The following is a 19,499-nucleotide window of genomic DNA, read 5'->3' on the forward strand; positions in this document are numbered from 1 at the left end:
TTAAGCAAGGGCGATTGTTTTTCTAGAAGCGGAGTGAACCATGCTAAGGCTGAGCCGCTAAGCAACGTGCCTATTAGGCCAACTCGGGATGCATCATGTTGTCCAGAGGACAGAAATGTAAAATTAGGAAATTAGCAAATGCCGAGTCCGAGTATCACGGGCCACCGACAGCTCAGCTGTGTATTAGGGGAAACGTTATTTAAACGAAGACCAGTACTTCAGAGCAGGGGAGAAGAAAAATATAGGCGGAAGCACTAGCTGAGTCCCTCGTAACTAGATAATCTTGTATGGTCACCGACCGTAGGCCGTGTTCTGTAATCCTTTTTCTGTCGCAGTAATATATCTGATTTGTGCCCAGTTTGCTCCATGTGTCTGTGCTTTGATTCATACCTATGATTTCAGCGCCGCCCACGCCTATCAAGATCTCGCTAGTGTTTTATCTTTGAGCATTGTCTCTCTCACGACGCCTCTGTTACGAGCCTTCACGTACCACGCCCTTGAATACCGATAGCCGCAGATCTATCGAAGGTGTTGACCCAAAGGAACGGGTAACACAATTTGGCACGCCCGGTTACAGTTGTGAGTGCATAGCGAACTTCGTTGAAGGTAACCACCAGCCGCCGTTACGGCGCCCTCTCGCACCACAAGGTCTCGGCCACCCGCTCGACACCCTGAGCCAGTCGAAGGAACTTCCGAGTCGGCGGTCACTGACCAATCCTTTCCTGAGCAATCTGAGGCTTCCCTAGTGCAATCCTCGCCATCGGACACTCGATCGCGAGTTGATGCACCACCAAAACCCCCGTCGAGCCCTCCGGAGGTCAATCAACCGGAACTAAACCCTTTTCCGGTGCTACCAAAAGACCCAGAGTACGATATCATGCCGTACCCATACCCACGATACACCGACGGACCAAACGCGGAGTCACACATCCGTGCCTTCATATCCACGTGGCAGGCCAACCACTCAACGCACCGCCTCACGCCAGCCGAAATCGATGCCTCAAAGATTGCCGAGTTCACACTCTCCCTCGATGGACCGGCCGCACGATGGTACTCTCGCCTCGAAATAGGAGAGGCCACCACTTTCCAAATCGTGCGCACAAAGTTCCTTGAACTTTTTCATCGCGAGGTGCCTAAACGGGAACTGCTCCGACAATTCTTCTCTACATGCCAGGAACCGCACGAAACGGTCGCGCAGTTAACCATCGGGTTCCAGGATCTCTACAGACAAGTGGCCGATGATGTCTCGGCACAACATATACTAGACACTTTCCTATCCAGTTTACGAGAGCCTCTCCGAATGACTCTCGCACTTACAAATTTCGCCAACCATACTATCGAACAAGTCATAGCGCGGGTTCTCGCCCTCGATGGAACCTAGCACGGCGCGGCCTTCTCGATGACATCCTTACAAAATGTTCTTCCCCAAGAGGACAATCTCTTTCGCCAAGCTCTCCAATGCACGACGTGTTTAGGATCAGGGCACCTGGCCCTCGAATGTCCCCACCGACCACAGTGTCCGATCTGTCAGTCTCGAGCTCACGCTGTCGAGCAGTGCGAATATAATATGCCGAACCGCACAACGGCGGCACCGGTCCGCCAGATCGAGCCACGAAATACATACTCTCGGCAGGACGAGCGATATGTCTACCGAGACCAGGATAACGACCGACCGCAATCCACGGATCGACGGCGCCTAGACGACGACTACTGACGTGATGAGCGCCGTGATCATTATCGCGATGACCGGCACGACGATTATGCTCGATATGATCATTATCGCGATGACCGGTATGACCGACAGAACTCACGCATTGATCGGCGAAACGGCAACCGCAACACACGCAACAATAGAAGACCTAACGACAACCGCCGACGGGATGCTCCTCAAAATGACTAGCGCAACTCCAACGCACCTCAGAACAACCCACCACCAAACGAGACCGAGAATCAACAACAACAACTTCCACACACAGACCGAGCGGACACCAGCAGCTCGACCAACGTTACATGTTTTAAATGTAACCAACCAGGCCACTACGCCACGCAATGTCCAACAACCAAGCGTGGCAAGGCACCCGCGGTGAACAGTATCATGGCCGATGTTCAAATGGTCACTACCTAGAGTAAAGCACAGACTACTTAGTGGCAAATCCAGGATGAAGTCCGTCAGGCAGCAAAAGAATGGATCGACATGGCCAATAAAAATAATGTCGTGCGCATGCAAACTGACATGAGAGACGGGCCCAGTGAAGCACCACAAACCTCTGTACCATCCACGTTGTCGGAGGACGACCAGCTATGGGATGTTCTTACCAACTCCCACATCTCGCTGCCCCTACATAAACTGTTACCACTCATGCTGAGATTTCGGGACACCCTGGCGGCACTCCAGACCAATACTAAGCCCGTGACGCCACCGGTACACCTCACCGAAGCAGGAACCGGTCCACCACTCATGGATTCTCAAAACCTAGCCATGCGAATCATCATTAAGGGACAAGACCTGCACGGATGCATCATCGACGTCGGATCCGGCGTAAACGTTATTAGCAAGTCAACGTGTCACAACCTCCCCCTGAATCAATGGGAACCATGCCCCTTTTGGCTTCGGATGGCCGACACCCGCTCCGTTCGCCCCATTGGTTTAATCCTCCATCTCGACTTCACACTCGGAGGCCACATGTTCATGATCTCGGCCGTCGTGCTAAGACTGGAGACACAAGGCGCCTACCCAATGTTACTAGGTCGACCATGGCTGTGTACAACGAATATCAAGCAACATTGGCAACGCAACATGATCTTGTTCCGAAGAGGCAAGACAAAAGTCCGAATCATCACTGAAGAACGAGTCCCCGTTGCCCTCAACACTTTGCCGTTATACGCGGAAGGGGTCCATATGCTTGACGGTTTGGCCGATGAGGAGGTCGATGAATTCATAGATGATCATCCCACGATCATCCCTCTCTTCGAAATCAATGCCTTACCAACCATCGGGCCACGTAAAGACGAGTGGTCCCAAAGAAGAACGGAAAAATCCGCGTCTACGTCGACTATCGGAAGCTTAACGCGGCAACCGTCACCGGCGGTTTCCCTCTCCCATTCACGGACAGCGTCCTCGACATGGTAGCCGGCCACGAATGCTACAGTTTCCTCAACGGGTTCAGCAGCTATAACCAGATAAGAATGCACCCGGAGGATCAGGAGGAAACCGCTTTCGTCACGGAATGGGGTATTTTTGTAGCAGAAGTAATGATGTTCGGTCTAAAAACGGTGCCGGCTACGTTCTAGCGCATCATCACCGAAATCTTTCATGACTACATTCCGGCGTTCATGCAAGTTTTTCTTGACGATTTCGCCGTGTATGGCCATCGACGGGAACACATGACCTAGTTACGACTCTGCCTGGACCGATGTCGCCAAGCTCGATTGAGCTTAAACTCGGCGAAATGCGCGTTCTTAGTCACCAGCGGCAACCTTCTCGGCCACATTGTCAGTCAAGAAGGCATTGCTATGGACCCGGATAAAGTAAAGGCAATCATGACCGCCACCGCACCCTCGAACGCTAAGGCACTAAGCCGTCACCTGGCCCTTCTTATTTGGTCAATAAACAAGCCCTCACCTGACGGTTGGCTCGGTGGATGCTCCCACTCCAAGAGTTTGATTTCCAGATTCAGCATCGACCCGGGGTACAACATGCCATCACCGACTACTTGAGCCGTCTTGAGTCAAGGGAACCGGCAAAAACAACGTACGACGAGCTACTGGACTGCAGCCTATTTAACCTGACCACGATACCAGACGATAACGAAGATGAATGGATCACGAAGATGACCCATTTTCTCACTACCGGTTTTCCTCCCGAGCACATGCCCCTTGACACGAGAAAACGCCTACCAGTGCGTAGCCGGAATTTTTGCCTCGTCTCGGACATTCTCTACCACAAAGGCTCAGACGACATATGGCGCCAAGTGATTCGGAAATTCGAGAAGAACGCCATTCTTCAGGAGGCCCACTAGGGAGTAGCTGGGGGGCACTATGCCGGGGATTCCACAGCAAGGAAAGTTTGGTAAAGTGGATTGTGGTGGCCGACAACGAAGAGAGACGCTCACGAGTTTTTCCGGCAGTGCGATTTGTGCCAACGACTGGGGCAACCAATGGAATAGTCACGCATGCCACACCAGCCGATTCTTCAGTTGGACCCATTTAAAAAATGGGGTTTGGATTTTGTAGGCCCTTTCAAACCACCCGCGGCCCGTACAGGGAATAGGTATATTATCGTTGCCACGGATTACTGCACCAAATGGGTCGAGGCTAAGGCACTCCGAGACAACATGGCGGCATCCATGGCTAAATTCGTGTACGAGCACCTCTGGTGCCGTTACGAATGCCCAATCGAGCTCGTTAGTGACCAAGGTGGGCACTTCATCAATCATATAATACGTGAGCTTACACACCACTACGCGGTGGTGCACAAGAAAAGCACACCATACTATCCGTAGGCGAACGGCTTGGCGGAATCAACCAATAAAATCCTCCAAACCATACTGAAGAAGATCGTCAATGAAAACAGGACCGATTGGGATGACAAACTCCAGAGCGCGTTGTGGGCGTATCGTAGGACTTTCAAAACAAGCATCCAATCAACCCCCTTTCGAATGGCGTTCGGGTTAGAAGCCGTAATGCCCGTCGAGTTCCAGGTCCCGAGCCTCTGAGTTCAAATCAAGGTACGGCTCCCTGAGGCCCAATCGGAGCAATACCGGCTGGAACAACTCCTCGAACTCGGCGAAGATAGGATAGAGAGTATGGCCCAGCTCGAACAACGCCAACGACAACGCAAGGCTTTCGTGGATCGACATCGACACGGGCTGGAAAAGGAGCTCACCATCGGCAAACCGGTTCTTCTTTTTCAAACACGACTCGGGTCTATGCCGGGAAAATTAAGATTTCGGTGGAACGGTCCATTCTGGATTATCGACGAGTTCAACGGGACGTTCCAGCTCGGCACACTCGCCGGCGACACTGTCAAAAGCTGGGCCAATGGTTTCCGACTTCGACCATATCGAGGCACTACACCACCCAACCTGTTTCGGGAAACCACCACGGAGGAGGCCACGTGTCCCCCTGAATAAGGACTCACCCACCTTCTTGAAATTAATAAAAGTAGTAGTAGGTAGGATTAACCATAGTTTAGCCACCGATTAGCTACACCTACACCACCCACCTAGGCACCCACAAATTTAGGGGCACCCCTCGCCACCACTCATTTAGTACCTCTTTAAGCACATGCAAAGCAATAGAAGCACCCCACTCACCTTCAGGACACGTGGTGCTAGTCACTTATTATGGCACCCACGACTCAGAATCTTCAGGATTCGCTTCAGGCACAAAACCCTAGGAGTAAGTTACTAAAACCGTTTCCAAAACGCAGCACAGACACAGAAGTTCATTATCGCTCCCAATCTCCATCGCTCTCAAGCTCAGAAACCTTGTCTCGCTCTCATCGCTCTAAACGCTCTTGCTCTCAAGCCCTCTTTCGCTCTCATAGCCCCTCTGCTGAATTTCCCCTTCCTGTTGTTCCTGCTCTGTCTCGCCCTCGCCTCATCACTCTTCTTCACTCTTCCACACAGTCAAACCCCGTCTCCATCTCCACCATGCCTCTTATCGCTTCAACAAAAACCCGCTCCTGGCTCCAGGAACGAGGAATGGGCGGTTACCTGAAGATCATCGATGCCCCCGCGCACCCAGATGCCCAAGGTGTGGCTAAACGTATTTGTCTCGAAGCCATCACCAACAACGTGCTTCGGGCTGTTTTGGACCTGCAACGGGGAGGGGACCATGAGGTCGACATACCCACGGCATCGAAGATGAAAGAGTACTTCGGTGAGTACTCAACCGCAGGGAAGGCATATCGCACGTATGGCAGTCCCAATAGAGCTATCGGGGAGATTGCTCGTATATTGATGGAGTATGCGTTCGTGCATACAAACCCAACGAGCATGCCGCAGAACAAGGCAACCATCATCATCAGCGTGTATGAAGGAAACATAATCGATTGGGGAATCATCACAGGCGAAGGACTCCGCGCCGCCTTAGCTTCATTCCAGTCCGGTAAGAAGATGTTGTCTGTTCTTACCCACTTTTTGATGGTTCTATACATATCGCACGTATGGCAGTCCCAACAGAGCTTTCGGGGAGATTGCTCGTATATTGATGGAGTATGCGTTCCTGCATACGAACCCAACGAGCATGCCGCAGAACAAGGCAACCATCATCATCAACGTGTATGAAGGAAACATAATCGATTGGGGAATCATCACAGGCGAAGGACTCCGCGCCGCCTTAGCTTCATTCCAGTCTGGTAGGAAGATGTTGTCTGTTCTTACCCACTTTTTGATGGTTCTATACCCACCCTCTTCTCTTCCTTCCCCTCGCACACTCACCTCCCCACCACCACCACGAAGGCAGATAGAGAAATTCGCTGCCATCAGCCACGAAGCATGGGAGGAGCCCACATCGCCTTCACCTCCTGCCGCCGACCAAAACCCCGCATCTGCACCACCACCCACCCAACCCCAACAAAAAAGGGCAGTTTCCGAGACCTGCCAAGAATGGGAGGAGGAGATAGCCGTAGAGGACAACACGACAGATGATGTCACCATTCGACAGCCAACGTCGCGCCCCTCGGTAACTTCCCCAGGGCCTAGCCCACACCCCAACACAAAGCATGTAGCACCACCATAACCCCAGAAACGGAAGCAGGCGGAGGAAACGACACTACCGGCCCCGGAACCCCAAACACAGCCGAGCAAGAAAAGACGACTGAACCGCGAGTCCTCGGCAGAATAGAAAGAGCCACAACAGGAGCAAGCCTTAGTTGTCAGATAGAGCAACCTGGCCATCATCCCTAAGGAGGCATCGCTGAACCAGGGAAAGATCGAGCATGGGCAGACAACACAGATCTCGGAGGATGAAGTCCTCGGGTATAAAGACCTCCCCGCGGAGGCTTACGAATTTAGTGCGCTCCTACGCCTCGGTACGACATTCGAGCTAGTCGACTTCCTCGCTAGAGCCCAAGTCGCGGCAGTCGCTTGAATGGCGGAAGAGCATGCTGAAACAAAAATGATTCAACGTGTGCTATTAGGTGAAATTGAGCCCCAAGACGACAGGGCTTTACAAAAAATAGGGAGAAAGAAGTAGGCAAAACAGGCCGCTCTCCTCATGGAGGTCCCCGAGTTGAACACGGCCCTTATCGGGGCATATAGAGACCTGGATCGCACTACGCGAGCAGCCAAAGACATGGCCCGAAAGATAAAAATAGCCCAAAAACAGGCTAAGATGGCTACGGAATTATGGCACGCTGCGAAACAGAAGCTGGCAGCCTGGGAGCAAAACCGGCCGGAACAACAACTCTTGAGCCTTCCGGCCACGACCACCGAGGCCCTCCTAGCCCCTCCACGCATAACAATGATGGATGAAAGCACCGTCACAGATTCAATCCTGATGATTCAGGCCAGCACACAAACAGACTCGTTACAAATGGTCGATGCCTGCACAACAACCAAGGCGGCCACGCCCATGGAGAAGACCAAGATACCACCCCCTTGTCCACCCAAGGAGGTGGCAACCCAGACAGAACCCCCGCTCCGGGATTACCGAGCGGAGCTTAAAGAAGAACAACGATGAACCGAGAGACACGAACAACGGCATCAGGAGGCGATGGCTCGCCTAAAAGAAGAAGCTTCCAAGCAGATGGCCGAGATTAGAGCCCAGGCCGACCAAAGGATACACAAGCAGAACGAAGCACTGGGCCGGGTACAAGCGCAAGCCACAGGCAAAGAAGCCGAACTCAAAAGCAAGTTGGAGGAATACGCAGCCACAGTGGCAAAGAAAGAGAAGGAGGTCCTAGACCTACAGGCCGCGCTCGATAATGCGAAAGACTGGAACCACCGCCAGGAGGAAAGAAATCGCCAACGGGAGCAGAGAATGATCGCGGAGAATGCCGACCTGCAGAGTCAGCGTACGACCCTTAAAGAAATGGCTGACGAGTTTTTCATCAAATGCAAGCTACTTTCGGAGCAAAAAGACGAATTATCTAATTCCTACTTCACCCTACAAGAAGAGAGAATCGTCGAACGGGAACAAGTCCGGGCCGCGTGTCAAAAAGAAAGGGAGAAAGCTACCGAAGAACTCACCAAGCATTACGAGCAGTCTATCTAGCTCGTAACCGCGGATGCAAAGAACACTCAAGCCACCTATGAACTACTAGCAAAGAAGCTTCAGGCCGAGGTCGACGGCTTAAAACAGGAATTAGCAGCCATCCGAGCACAGCCCGACATGGATGAGACACGCATCAGAATACTGATCGAGAAACAGCGCCACCACCTTACCAAAAAGGTCGAGGAAACATTAAGTCGCGCAGGAGACGAATGGGCAGCCCAAGCTGCCGGATTGCATATTTTACACGCCGACGCCGAGAACCGACAGAAGGAGGGCCGCGACTTTTACAAAATGGACGAAGCGAGCATACAAAACTTGCGTGCAGATTTAACCGAGGATTACCAGTCCTTGGCAAAATCTCACACCGCGGCAATCGAGCAAATACTGGAGGACTTCAATGACGGTCAGATGTTGTTTCGTCTAGAAGCAGAAGCCTTCGAACGAGAATGACTCGCAGCCATCCCAACCAGCCCTCCAACGGCCACAGAGCAGAAGGAAGAACCTTCCAGCGAGGGGATCACGGACACGGCACAGGAGGAACTTGCCCCGGCCAACAGACATCCCATGGATGCCCACACGGTACCAGATCCAGTCGAAGTAGAGGTCAGCGCCCTCGAACCCACACCCCCACCAGAAGAATCGGCCGCACCTGAGGCGGACGCCCGAGAAGATCTGACACCCCCGAACCAAACTCAACCCCCCGCACCGACAGTCCACCCAGATCACCCTGCCACCACCCCGGACCCCGAAAACATCCTCGACATCTTAAAAGAGGAATGAAACGAGGATCACGCCTAAAAGGCAATTTTTGTAATATTGTTAGTATTTTTGTAAGTCGTGGGTCCGACGGACAAGGTCCTATCCCACGGGCGTGCCAGGTGTTGTTCAGAGGACAGAAATGTAAAATTAGGAAATTAGCGAACGCCGAGTCCGAGTATCACGGGCCACCGACGGCTCGGCTGTGTATTAGGGGAAACGTTATTTAAACGAAGACCAGTACTTCAGAGCGGGGGAGAAGAAAAATATAGGCGGAAGCACTAGCTGAGTCCCTCATAACTAGATAATCTTGTAAGGTCACCGACTATAGGCCATGTTCTGTAATCCTTTTTCTGTCGCAATAATATATCTGATTTGTGCCCAGTTTGCTCCATGTGTCTATGCTTTGATTCATACCTATGATTTCAGCGCCGCCCACGCCTATCAAGATCTCGCTAGTGTTTTATCTCTGAGCATTGTCTCTCTCACGACGCCTCTGTTACAAGCCTTCACGTACCACGCCCTTGAATACCGATAGCCGCAGATCTATCAAAGGTGTTCACCCAAAGGAACAGGTAACACATCAGTGGGGTATCGGGAAGGATGCATTTGGATAACTAATCGTACCTGATTAATGAATCCCCTGAACTGCGATCACGTTCCATCAAATTTCACAGGAACTCCAATCTTCGGCTCTTTATGAAATACTTGGGGACTTGATCCTTGTTGTTGCAATGTTGCTTCGAGTTGTTGTACCCGTAACGCTAACTCCCCATGTTGTTGATGCATTTGTTGTTTTTCTAGAGCGATTTGTTGCAGATTCCCTATCAGCCGTTGGTTTTCTTGTTCCAAGGCAACAAATTTTTCTTTTAGGCACTGTAGCTCGGAGAAAACGGATTGATATTCTTGGGCGCTAACAGTAGCCATAGTAAAGGGAAAAGGGTAGGAGGATGAGGGAGAATGACAAGTAGGCTGCAGGAGGAAAATTGGTTCTAACTGTCAAGAATAGTACTAAGCAGAGAGGAAATTAGTACTAAAGAAGAGAAGTACTATTAGTACTAAGAGGACGGGACTGCATAAGATTCCCGAGAGAGAGAGAGAGAGAGAGAGAGAAGAGAAGAGAGAGATAGCGAGGAAGTGAGAGAGAGAGATAATGATAACAGCTAATATATTATGTGAAGGATAAGTACAAAATGGCTAAGAGACTTAAGACTGGCGTTGAACCAATTTGGTTCAACATAATGCCTAGTGCCTTCTTTTATAGTGTTCTCAAGAGTAATCCTGAAGCTTCTAGAATGTTCTAGAGAAATCTAGAATACACATTAATTTCCTATAATAAAACTTAAATGAAAATAATATCCTACGTATTACAATAGATGGTATAATGGTCAAGAGCTCGAACCATATAACATAAGGTCATGGGTTCGAGTCTTGCCATATCCTGACAATAGTTGGATGGGGCTAGTGACAGAAAACGAGCTAGCAATTGGCGAATAGAGATCAATCACTCCTGTGGACTGAGGGCCACCTGGACTTGGCTGAGGTGGGGGATAGGAGGGCTATCGTGTACGAGCTAACAATCATTGGATAAAGATCAATTGCCCATGTGGACTGAGGGCCACTTGGACTTGTCTGAGATGGGGGACAGGAGGGCTATAGGCGGATAGAGATCAATCTCTCATGTGGGCTGAGGGTGTTACAAAGGCACACATGCACACGACGATATATATGGACTTAATAGGCATATTATTTGTTTGAAAAGGTACTGGATTTTGGGAGCATAATGGAAGAGTCATCGGCTTGGTAGGGGTGGTGTCATGTTGCCAATGGACCAGAATGTGCAAAATCCTCTAAATTGAGCACTTGTCCATATTTCAATTGATCCTAAAATTCTTGTAGATGTAAAGTAATGCAAGGTGGAAGCCCATACCTCGTTTATATGAAGCATTGTAGCTACTAATCATGTAGTATGTTTTACCTCAAAAGTAAAGAGGAGAGAGCGAAAGAAGAAGATCAGAACATTTAGGGTGGATTGATAATTTATTGGACGCTGAGAGTTTTCATCCAAAAGGATACAAGAGCCTCATGCTCACAAATCCAAATGCTATCCATTCAACATATAAAATTTTTGAATTCTACTTCAATTGAATCAATGTGTCAATTCTAGTAGTTGGGCATCGTGTATCTTTGTTCTCGTACATATTTGTGTGCTTTTCTTGGACTATCTCAACCCACAATATAGCGATTCAATGCTTGTCTACAAGCGAAGACAACATATGTTGTGATAGCGGTTACCCTCGATGATCAACATTTGCTATGGATTTTAACATTTTTGCATACTAAGAAATGTTGCTCGATTTGACAGTGTTTTAAGAACATTGCAATGTGTGGTGGATCATATACATCCAACCTTCTAAAGTGAGTACACTAGTCTAAGACCAAGTATAACAAAGCACTGGAAAGAGAAAAGAGAATTATAGAAAATGGGTATTCAATCAATAAGAGAAAAGGGTATTTTGTATTAAAGAGGAAGTATTACATTGGGAGCATCCCCCTAATTTCCAGAAACTAGCCCCCTCTTCTCTGTGCACATATCATACTTAAATACCCATGGACTCAACTACTTCACCACCAATTTCTCTAGCTACTTGACCACTAATTCCTCTAGCTACTTGACCATTAATTTCTCTAGTTACTCCCAACCAATCTCCCCCTAATTTCTCTAATTCTAACTACTCCATAACATAACACTCTCCCACGAGGCGAAGAGTTTCGTCCTCGAAACTAAAACACTAGTACAATAACATGAACTCCTAAGTCCATAAGTAAATGAAAAAAGGGAAAGAAGGACAATGGCAAAGGTGGTCTTACCATACTAATACAGTAGGAAGTGTCTAAACCCTTGTCATTGTAGCACTAATTAGAGCTAGGGTACCTGAACAAGAATGAGGGATCCGAACGAAACAAACTTTCTTCAGAGATTCATGTGGCTTCCAAAAGTGGTTGCCCTTTCCACTTGATCAAAAATTTCGTGTTCCATTGCGCACTTGTTGTTTTAAGATTGCTTCAAGTTCTTCCGCTTCCTCCCTTAGGTTAGTCTTCCGGCTTCAATGTTTATCAGGATGAAATCTCTTAAGCAAACTTAGATGAAATGTGTCATGCACCTTGACGGAACTAGGAAATTGTAGCTTGTAAGTATCTCCATTAAAACTTTGTGGCACTTCATTGTTATCCGTGGGACAAAAGGGATATAGTGTGAAATGAATCTAAGGATATCGGTAGGAAAAGTAGGTGGAGAACGACAATTGGGAAGGAGGAAGGTAACGAAATACAAGCAACCGAGAATGAAGGCAGAGAAGAAAGGAGTAACTGAAGCGTGCCGAACATGAAGGGAAGCTATATAACAAGAAGGAGAATCAGAAGGAAGAGGGGGGAGAATGCGAAGAAGATATACCTTGACTAGCGAGATTTACTGTTTTCATGAGTATATGAGAATAGAACCTGAATACATTAATATAACTTTTACTTGTGGGCCTAATCTTGTACCTGAATACATTAATATAACTTTTCCTTGTGGGCCTAATCTGTTCGCGCAATCTATATGTGCAATTTAGTAGGTTCATTGTGGCTTACATTTTTTTTCCATAGTTAACTATCCGTGCAAGCTTGAGGATTCCTATCCACCACTACGCACCGCAACCTCTTGACCCGATTAGCTTAAGAATAATCGAAGGTGTCATCTCGAAGTAGAGACAAGGCAATTTTAGCTTGTAAGTAACTCCGTTAAAATTTTGCGGCATTTCATATGGCGCGTAATAACGATGGTTAAATTTAGGTGGGAGTCATCCAGGTAAAGGCCAATGAATGGCACTAACGAGGACCAAATTGCCTTTGAAAAATTCAATGTGTTGACGTTTTTTGCTAGCTACCCGAACCATTTGTTCCTTTGATTGTTCTAATCCTTGTTGTGCAACCCGCATTGTTGCTTGCCAATCTTCTAGAAAAAGATCAACATCGGGCTCTTTAATTTTATCTCGAACAACATGAGAGACCAAAGAGAATGGACTAAGAACTTGCTTCCCTGTAGCTAATTCAGAAGGAGAAAAACATGTGGCAGAATATTTATAGTTATAACAAAATTCTAGCATATCGATATGATCCACCCAATCTTTTTGATCCTCCTGCACATAACAACATATGTAGTCTTCAAGACTCTGATTTACCCTTTCCATTTGGCCATTAGTTTGGGGATGAGCCGTAGAAGACATTTGAAGTTGTGGGTCTAGCAATTTGAATAGTTCTTGCCAAAATCGATTAGTAAAATGCGGATCCCTATCAGATGTGACCGCCGTAGGCATGCCATGATATTTAAAGATATGTTTAAAGAACAATTTTCCTACTTGGAGGGCTATGAGAGGTGGTTTTGTTGGTACATACTACAAAGTGAGCTCGTTTAGAGAAATAGTCGATGACCACCATGATCACATTATAACATCTTGACATGGGCAAATCCACTATGAAATCCACACTCACCACATCCCATGGTTGAGTGGGTATTGGCTTGGGTCGTAGTAATCCAAATGGTCGTCCACGCCGAGCTTTGACTTGTTGGCATGTCACATAGGATTGGACGTAGTCTGTTACATCCAACTCCATATGGGGCCATAAAAAATGTTGTTGGATGTTGGTGAGTGTCCGGTGAATACCACCATGCCCTGCCATTTTACAATCATGTGCTTCTTGAAAAATCAATGCCTTAATTTGCCTTATAATAGTTACAAACCACTTACCATGTACCATTAATAGACCTTGTTGCATTCTGAGTGACCCATGGGCCACACGTTGCATTTCCATATCGGAAATGAATTGTTGCGTGTAAGGATCATGTTGTTGAGCTATTCGAACATCTTGTAGCAAAGAAGAATCAGAGATTACTGAAATGTTACAAGCATGAGGCATTCGACTTAAAGCATCCAGACTAGTATTAAGAGCACCACTTTTATGGTTCATGCAGAAATCAAATTATGCTAAAAACTCTTCCCAACAACCTTGTTTAGGGGACAACTTTGGTTGCGACTGAAAATATTACAAGGATATATTATTTGTGAATACTCTAGTAAATTTATCTTGGACATAATGACACCATTTGCGTAAGGCATAGACCATGGCAAGCATTTCTTTCTCATGAGTAGGCCACGTTTTCGCGTTGTTACGCGCGCGCGCGGAGAAAGGCGGGACCACGGGGGTCTTGGACTAGGGAGTGACGGAGCGTAGGAAGTCGTACTTCACCGTTTCTAGGGCATCCCAGAAGCACACCGGAAGAAACCGAAGGGAGAGAGAGAAAGAGAGGGAGCGCGCGCTTGATACCGACTCACACACACACACACACACACACACACACACGGGCCGACCCGACTCACGCCCTTATGTACAGGAAACGCAGGAAAGGGGAAGGACCTGACCCTAACAGAGACACGAATATACACAGACAGACACAAATGTAAGTATTACAAGGGAAAGAATACAACCCCGGCTTCGAGCCGGACCAAGCTAGGGTAGGTTACAACAGAAGTCTGCAGCCAAGCCGTCGTTCGGGGAGCTCTCGGGAGACCGAGCAGCAACAACCCTCAACAGTCCACCACACCGCGAAGAAGAGGAAGAAGAAGTAGAAGAACTAACCCTAAATCTAACGGTATACCCTCTAACACAAAAATGGGCAAACTTTCTATAAGGGGCCATCCCTTCCTTTTATAAAACAAGGAGAGAGATGCGTTACAATGTGGGATAAGTCCCGATTTACATGGGATTCTTTGTCCCGACTTAACTCCTATTATTCACACAATTACACGAGGGTGAGTGCACATGGTGCACCTCGCCGATGTAGCCAATATTTCCCGGTTTCCGCATCTGACCGAAATTCTTCACGACATCCGCCCCCACCTAACCGCACGTCCACCGGTATGTGCCCAATCTGGTTGAAGGGTGAGAGATTTCGGCCGGTGAGAAACCAGTCTTCCGTAATCCGCATCCCGGCTTGCTACCGGTTTGAACCATCGGCTGTGGTTCTCCCTTCGCGCTTATCTCTCCGTAGGCTCGTTCGACCCGTCGATGGGTCATTCGCCGCGATCTCCGTAGTACGCATACTTCCGCTAGCCCTTATTCGGCCGTATGCACGCTCCGTTTTCCGCCGTATGCCCGATGTCCTCCGCTTGGAGAATGCCCGTAGTGGCCCGCTTGGCCTCCGTCGACCATTCGTGTTGTTGCAACAGGTCCTGAGTCTCCCGCTTGCCGTCGTCCCCTCGCCCCCACTAGCTTGTCACCCCGGGCTTGCCGTATCAGTCTTCGCTACTTCGACGGAGCTCCCGAGATCTACAAAGCGAGCGTGAAGGATCCTCCTCCGGACTCACTTGTCATCCCCTGACTCCAACCCTGTGCAGTCCACTATGCACTTGTCACCTCGTTCCCGGCACCTCCCTTGTGCCGTCTTCCGCTTCCTTTGTTCGGCACCGCCCGTGCCGAACACTGTCCCGTAGTCACGCTTTGATCCGGCCCGCGATGGCCACTTGCGAGACTCTTATTCTGTCCCAAGTGTGCCCCTACCGGCTACTTCCGAAACCGTAACCGGTCGGTGAGGGTTTCGCACTTAGTCTGTCCCATCTTACCGACTCTCGATCTGCTACCCCGTGTCGTTGGGTCCCGTTCCCTGCCGCCACCGTCCTTCTCCCTAGGTCTCACGTTGCCACGTTGGCCGAACTGCCGGGGTCTCCGGATCAGTGTGAGGGTCCCATAGGACCGATCTTTGTTTCGTCGCTTGCCGAGATCCGGGTGTCTTTTGTTTGAGTCCCTCCCGGACTCTCCTCGTGTCTTCCATGTAGTCGGGTCCCGTTTCCCGCCGCCACCAACCTTCTCTCTCAGTCTCATGTTGCCACGTTGGCCGAACTGCCAGAATCTCTGGTTTGGTGTGAGGATCCCGTAGGACCGGACTTCCTTAAGCCCACTCACCTCGCCGGAAGGTATGAGATGGTCCGTAGCCACCTTGCCGGCCTCATACCTCCTTACTGTTCGTCGCCTCTTGTTGTTCGATCACGTTCTCCTGCCGCCACCGATCTCCCCGATAGGACTCACGCCGGCACTCGGGCCGACCGCCGGATCAGTGTGAGTGTCTTCGTGGGACCTCCCCTTCTGGCTTCGGTTGCCCGCCTTGCCGCCGCCACCATCCCTTACTCTAAGTCTCACGCCTCCTCTTGTCGTTGGCTGCCGGAGTCTCTAGAATCGGTGTGTGTAAGGTCACAGCTACACCGCTCTGCCTTTGCCATTCTCTTCTGTTGGTCACGTTCACCTGCCGCCACCGTCCTTTCCTATAGGACTCACGCCGGCTCTCGGGCCGACCGCCGGATCGGTGTGAGGATCTCCGTAGTCCGCCCATCCGTAGACTCTTTTGCCTTCGTCCCCTCTCCGCCACCGTTCGTCACTCTAGGCCTCCGTCCCCTCTCCGCCGGTGTCTGTTGAACCGGTGTGAAGGATCCTCCTCGGGCTTGCCGTATCTCTGACCCTTATCCCGGGTCTTCCTTCTTTCGTAAGTCGAGATGGTGGCTCGCTCCACACCCTCTCCCGTGGTACCGACGTACAGTGTTCCCGGCCTCTTCGTAGGCCTGCTCTCTTCCTCCCTCCCGGAATGGTTTTCTGGAAGTCCGCTCTGCCCGGTTCTCGTCCGGATCCGTCCGTCAGTCTTTGGATTGCTGGGTCCCGATCTCCTGTCGCCACCGATCTCTCCTATAGGACTCACGCCAGCACTCGGGCCGACAGCTGGATCGGTGTAAGTATCTCCGTAGGACCGGCCTTCATTCTCCTCTTCATCCCCTGTACTTCTCCCGAACTCGTCGTTGCTCTCCTTCTCGCGTACCCGCCTCCATCTCCCATCTCCCTAGGTCTCACGTCGGCGCTCGTTACCGGCTGCCTGAGTCTCCAGATAAGACGTGGTGCTTCCGTCCCGTAATGATTTGCGGACGCTCGTTCGGGGTATTGCTCCCAAGTATGTTCGGGGAGAAGCATCTGGTCCGTGATCAACCAAACCCCGCCTGGGCTTGGTTCTCCAATATCCGTAGTTTCGGTTCTGATGCCGACCTCTCCGGACTCGTTCCGAACCCTTGACCACTTCCCTTCCAATTCCCGACCTTCGCTCGGTCGGTCTTTCTCCCCATGTAAAAGAGGGCGGCTCGTCCCGCACCCTCTTCCGTATCGGCACTTTCATGCCGAATCTGGCCCCGATCGAACGATCCACGACCGGATTCTGCTCCATCCGAATCGGAATGCCGATCTTCTCGTGCCGCTTCCGTCCTCGGCCTCCTCGCAGGCTGTTTCCCATCCCTCTTCGCTGCCATCGTGCCAGTACTCCTCGTCGGCGCCTTCCTTCTCTCCGGCCTCATGTCGGCACACGGGCATGACCGCCGGAGTCTCCGGAATCCGCGTGGAGGGCTCTTCTCCGCTCTCGACCTTGTCCTCGGTCGGCAATTCTCCGCAAGTCGAGAGGGCGTTTTGTTCCGCACCCTCTCCTGTGGTACCGTGGTACCGATCTTTCGCCATCTCGTGGGGCAAGACCGTCTCCCCGGTCTCAGCTTGAGGCCTCGATCTTTCCTCTTCCTCGAGCATTACCTCGAGAGTTGCGTACGCCTCTGCAATCCTGGCCTCAACACCGACCCTTGCCAACTCCCTTTGTCGTTCGGCCTCTTCCCGCTGTGATGGCACGCCGTCGCGCCCCTTCCTCTTAGCCTTCTCGGCTCGCTCATCATCTAGCCGTTGGCACACCCTTCCGACCTTCGACCAGTCCTCCGTAAGCCCATTCACTCCATCATCGTCTTCGAGCTCAATCCCGATGGCTTCCCGTTCTGCTCGGTCGATCGACCTGACGAACAATAGGACTTTGTCAGCCCCCACCAAACCTTGTTCCCGCTCCGGGAGCCGAGCAAGCCATTGCTCGAACTCTCGGAACACCTTGGTCACGCCCCGGTGGGTCATTGCCGATGCTACCCACTGGTCGAAGTCGTGTCGTCCCTGGCTCTTCCGCCGTCCTCCGTATGCCCTCAGGAGCGCCTCTTCAAAGGCCTCCCACGAACTATGAGCCTCACGGAGCTCCTTTACTTCCCCATGCATCCGGACAGCTACGACCCGACAGAAGAACTCCGGCCTCAACGCCTTGTCAACGCCATGCTCCTCCATATCCGCGTTGTAGGCTCCCAAGTAAGACGGGACTTTGTCCTCGTTGAAACGGCCGACTCTTTCGACCACTCGCTCAACCACTTGTTGCACTGCTTCTCGCCTCATGACCACTCGTGCCGACTCCAACACCACTTCGGCCACCATCACCGCGAGGTCGTCGTCTTCCGACTCCATCCTCCCTTGCCGCCTTTCACCTCGGGTTCACCAAAGATGTCGCGTTGTTACGCGCGCGCGTGGAGAAAGGCGGGACCACGGGGGTCTTGGACTAGGGAGTCGTACTTCACCGTTTCCGGGGCATCCTAGAAGCACACTGGAAGCAACCGAAGGGAGAGAGAGAAAGAGAGGGAGCGCGCGCTTGACACCGACTCACGCACACACACACACACACACGGGCCGACCCGACTCACGCCCTTATGTACAGGAAACGTAGGAAAGGGGAAGCACCTGACACCAACAGAGACACGAATATACACAGACAGACGCAAATGTAAGTATTACAAGGGAAAGAATACAACCCCGGCTTCGAGCCGGACCAAGCTAGGGTAGGTTACAACAGAATTCTGCAGCCAAGTCGTCATTCGGGGAGAGCTCGGGCTCGTCACGTGGAGCGGGGTCTTGCACAGGAGACCGAGCAGCAACAACCCTCAACAGTCTACCCACACCGCGAAGAAGAGGAAGAAGAAGTAGAAGAACTAACCCTAAATCTAACGGTATACCCTCTAACACAAAAATGGGCAACCTTTCTATAAGGGACCATCCCTTCCTTTTATAAAACAAGGAGAGGGATGCGTTACAATGTCGGATAAATCCCGATTTACATGGGATTCTTCGTCCCGACCTAACTCCTATTGTTCACACAATTACACGAGGGTGAGTGCACATGGTGCACCTCGCCGATGTAGCCAATATTTCCCGGTTTCCGCCTCTGGCCGAAATTCTTCACGACAAAGTAACTTCAATATCTGAAAATTTCTTGGATTCATAAGCAACCAGATGTCCATCCTATATCAACGTTGCACCATAAGCCACATCATAAGCATCTGTATGGATTTCAAATCATTTAGTAAAATTTGGTAACTTAACGCACTGGTTGTGAACCCACAGCTGCTTTCAGTTTTCGAAAGCATCTTGTTCTAGTGTTGTCCATTTAAAACTTGCTTTAGCTTTAGTTAGGTTAGTTAGGGGGCCTGCAATTGCACTAAAATGCTTGATGAATTTACGCACATACTGCACGAAACATACAAATTGTTGAACTTCTACGGTTTTAGTCGGGATTGGCCATCTTCGTACAACATCCACCTTACTTG

At 50.3% G+C, this 19,499-nt stretch overlaps 1 long non-coding RNA gene across 1 annotated transcript in view; it reads left to right on the forward strand.

Annotated features, from left to right (window-relative positions):
• The window catches only part of LOC147867712 (uncharacterized), a 110,100-nt gene that overhangs the window by 58,341 nt on the left and 32,260 nt on the right, over positions 1–19,499 (forward strand). The window contains exon 2 of the long non-coding RNA XR_015532414.1: positions 10,448–10,542. This is a non-coding gene — a long non-coding RNA (uncharacterized LOC147867712). The remainder of the gene's footprint in view (positions 1–10,447; positions 10,543–19,499) is intronic.

This window comes from Azolla caroliniana, unplaced genomic scaffold (genome assembly GCF_043228905.1).
Source record: "Azolla caroliniana isolate FFs.n. ecotype wild unplaced genomic scaffold, voAzoCaro1.0.p SCAF_2, whole genome shotgun sequence".
NCBI lineage: Eukaryota > Viridiplantae > Streptophyta > Polypodiopsida > Salviniales > Salviniaceae > Azolla > Azolla caroliniana.